Raw genomic sequence first — 4,598 nt, 5'->3', positions numbered from 1 at the left:
GAATAAATGATGATATCTGGGGGAAGCATCACTGTAATTTCCACTCAGTGTGTGTGTGTGTGTGTGTGTGTGTGTGTGTGTGTGTGTGTGTGTGTGTGTGCACTGGAACACTTGTAAAACCCTGCACACAGAACCATGTGTCTCGTCCGTCACTCTGCTGGAGTGAGAGGTCAAACAAATACTCAGGTGTGTTTCCTGTCCTCCTCTCTCTCTCGCTCTCCTCTCCCCCGTTTGATCTGAAGGGTTTGATGAATGGCTGCAGCGCCTCGTCTGTAGAGACTCCACTTCCAGCCTTCTGAAGCTTAAGTAACAGGTTTTTGTGTGCGACGCGCTCACGTCTTGGTGTTTCCATCCCTGTGAGGACACCCATTGACAGCGGAGGGCCTCTGGCGGCTCCCTCGCCAGTTACCATCCACCACAACGGGAGCGTTTGTCTGAATAAATAAACAAAACTGTTAGGAATGTGTGGGGTTCGTGCAGCATTTTTATGGTATCCCCCCCCCCCCCCAAAAAAGCTTGCAATGTTAAAGAAATTTGAAAAAAGTGATCCAGATTGGCCCTAAAACTGAACGGGTTCTTCCTGGACCAGGGCTCCAGGGCCACACCAGGTCCTCACCGAGCTGATGAGATCGGAGGTCTCTTGCTGACAGACGGGAGCTCTGAGCCTTTTTGGCCGTCTCTCATGGATCTGCTCCGGTGAGTCACGGCCTCTCCGCTGACGCCTCCAGCAACTTTGGTGAAAACAACTGCCTTCCTCGTTTTCTCCTGATCCTGCAAACAGAGAAACAAACAGCACTGAAAACAGGAGCTCTTTACCTTTACGGAGACCAACACAGGTGAAGGCCTGACCCCCACCTGTACCCTAGGCATAACCTGACCTCTGACCCCTGCAGCCCCTCAGATGAGCTCTGCCCCCCCCCCCCCCCCCCCCCTCAGTTGCAGCTCTGCACTGAATGATTTTGGACCTCCTCGGTTTACTCCCACTTGTGCCTCATTCTGGCTCCAGTCACCTCAAACTGAACTCCCGGGGGTTTTATTGGCGCTGATGCTCCAACGTTTTAGTCACGCTGGCTTCAGTAAACACGGAGTTCCCACACCTGGAGGGTGAGCGCGCAGGATATTTACACCACCTCAGAGACGATGGAGTCATTGTGTTGGTCCGACTTCTAAAATATGTGTAAACACGTTAGTCAGACCGCAATCGCACTTTTCAAAGTGAGACAGTCAGAACTGACATAGTGCAGACCCCCCCCCCACTCACACACTCAGACACGCACACACACACTCACACACACACGCACACACACACGCACACACACACTCACACTTCACTCCTGCTCTGTCATGCTCAGAGATGATGAGGCCTCCCTCTCGCTTCCAGTCTTTTCTTTTTTCCTCACCAGAAACACTTCGATGAACCATCAACAGACTTGGATTTCAAAGGAGTGGGATGGTGTGTGTCTGTGTGTGTGTGTGTGGGGGGGGGGGGTGTCAGGGGGGCTAACCCTGCAGGATGATGCTGATTGAGTCAATTTGTTGACGTGATGGATGTTCCTCGGCCTCGGCTTCGTGGGAGACAGAGGATGCTTCACTGTTTGACTTGAAACAAAAACTGTCTGGACCACAAAACCTGGACTGTGACCCGGTTTGTGAGGGTCTAGCAGCTGTGATCCAGATCCAGTCCAGCAGGAGACGCCCACAGGGGTCGAAAACAATTTATTTGTCTTAATACAAATATTGCTGTTAGATTTCCTTCTTGTTTACAACAACATGGAAAATAGTTTTTGGGAGCTAAAACTGTCTTACTGACGCTTGTTCTTCCCCAGCTGCTCCAGCAGAACCTGCAGATGAGCCAGTGTGTAGATGTGCACAGCACCACACTACACACCACTACACAACACACACCACCACACTACACACCACTACACAACACACACCACCACACAACACACCACTACACTACACAACACACCACTACACTACACTACACACCACCACACTACACACCACTACACTACACAACACACCACTACACAACACACACCACCACACTACACACCACTACACTACACTACACACCACTACACTACACTACACACCACTACACTACACTACACACCACCACACAACACAACACACCACCACACAACACACCACTACACTACACAACACACCACTACACTACACTACACACCACCACACAACACACCACTACACTACACTACACACCACTACACTACACTACACACCACTACACTACACTACACACCACCACACAACACAACACACCACCACACAACACACCACTACACTACACAACACACCACTACACTACACTACACACCACCACACAACACACCACTACACTACACAACACACCACTACACTACACAACACACCACCACACAACACACCACTACACTACACAACACACCACTACACTACACTACACACCACCACACTACACACCACTACACTACACAACACACCACCACACAACACAACACACCACCACACAACACACACTACACACTACACTACACACCACTACACTACACAATACACCACTACACTACACAACACACCACCACACAACACACACTACCACACTACACACCACTACACTACACAACACACCACCAAACAACACACAACACTACACAACACACGCTACCACACAACACTACACACACTACACACCACACCACACTACACACCACTACACTACACACCACCACACTACACACCACCACACAACACAACACTACACACACTACACACCACACCACACTACACACCACTACACTACACACCACCACACTACACACCACACCACACTACACACCACTACACTACACACCACCACACTACACACCACTACACCACACAACACACCACTACACAACACACGCTACCACACAACACTACACACACTACCACACACCACACACTACCACACAACACAAAACAACACACACTACCACACAACACACTACACTACACACACTACCACACAACACAACACTACACTACACACACTACCACACACCACACACTACCACACAACACTACACACCACCAAACAGCCCCCGTGGGATCTTTAGTTTGAGCCAGAATCCAAATCTGATTTCCTTCAGCAGGAGCAGCTTCTTGGTCTCAGTCATCACCTGTTATCCTGCACCAAGGCCCGTGTGTGTGTGTGTGTGTGTGTGTGTGTGTGTGTGTGTGTGTGTGTGTGTGTGTGTGTGTGTGTGTGTGTGTGTGTGTGTGTGTGCTATTAACAAGGGCATACAAGGGGCAAACCACCTGCATGGAGCCTCTTACACCATTCCCACCCATCCAACACACACATTCGTTTTCAGGCTTCAGATGTTTTCATTCCTATGTATGTTTCATGTTTGAAACATCCGCGGAATGAGGGGTGTATACACACATATATACATATGTGTGTGTGTGTGTGTGTGTGATTGAAGTATCTTATGCATTCTTTTATGTTTGTCATCCGCTGAACAACTGCATAAATCTGTGAGCCCTCAATGGAGCTCCTATGAGTTGGTAGAACTGGTGGAGCTGCTGGTGGTGGTGGTGGTGGTGGGGGGGGGGGGGGGGTTGATGGTGGGGGGGTAAGTTCAGTAATTATCAGATTTGCCAAGACTTCTGCAGAGACAGGACACACACACACACTCACCCTTCGCGGCCCCAGGGCAGCCATGGCGAGGCTGAAAGAGGAGGGTCCTCAGTGGGACGAGCTGACAGGTCCGACCCCCCCCCCCCCGGAGGGAGACGATAGCCAGCTCTTCTCTGACAGCTGCTGAGCGGAGCTTCCATGCACACAAACACACACTCCAACAAGCTCAGACATAAACATACAAACACTGCAGTTATACATTTAGAAGTTCTATGCGTATAAATACGAACATCGATCAACTCCTGGACAAACAACTTTCATTAAAAAGAGAACCGCGCCTATCACCAGGGTGTTGCATTCATCGGGCACTGACCGATATAAATGTTGCCACGAAACCTTCCTTCAGGCAGCAGCTGGTTACACAAGATCATGCCAGTTATGCTTTTGGACCAATCGGCTGCCTTCAGGAGAATATGGGCGTGGTTTAGGCATGAGAGAGCCAGCGACAGAGACTGTGGCAGCGTTTGGCCAGCGAGTGATCAAGGAGGCGGATTTGGGCTGGACGTGTGCGCTGGTCTCCGCCGCGTCGTAGCGTCTAGAACCAGAAAAGTTTTACTTTGGTAGTTTTTCGATCACTGGACGTGTGCTTCGATAAAGAAGATGTGGCGTCTAGCAGATGAGCCGCTTCAGAGTTTGTGATAGGACAGCTTTGATGCTGTTAGCCGTCAGTCTCCGTTAGCTTCAAGCTAAATATAAGTGGCTGGCTCTTCCTGCATTCTGGCGTCACAAAGAAGTGATGTGGGAGGGAAAAATGTCTTTGTGAGCTCAACACACCGATTTGTGTATTTACATTTTAGGTGAAGTTTTGCCTTAAGAGCCGCGCTCTCTGGGCACAGAGGGGTTTCAGCCTCCATGCTAGCGTGTCCCCCTCCCAGGCTGTTATCGTCAGTCCAGCCGGGGTTGTGCTCGT

General features: G+C 50.1%; 1 long non-coding RNA gene across 1 annotated transcript; it reads right to left on the bottom strand.

The window, feature by feature from the left end:
- Positions 1-411: 411 nt before the first annotated feature.
- On the bottom strand, positions 412-3,800 carry LOC147257966 (uncharacterized). The gene is made up of 3 exons (XR_015117504.1): positions 3,689-3,800; positions 617-771; positions 412-434 (listed from the first exon to the last, which is right to left on the bottom strand). It is a non-coding gene; the product is annotated as an uncharacterized LOC147257966 (long non-coding RNA).
- Between the last annotated feature and the right edge of the window lie 798 nt (positions 3,801-4,598).

Source organism: Aulostomus chinensis, chromosome 8, assembly GCF_037954235.1.
Source record: "Aulostomus chinensis isolate RoL2024-O1b breed Wild chromosome 8, RoL_Achi_v1.0, whole genome shotgun sequence".
Classification (NCBI taxonomy): domain Eukaryota; kingdom Metazoa; phylum Chordata; class Actinopteri; order Syngnathiformes; family Aulostomidae; genus Aulostomus; species Aulostomus chinensis.
The sequence above is the reverse complement of the archived record's forward strand: the minus strand, read 5'-3'. Positions and strand labels throughout refer to the sequence as shown.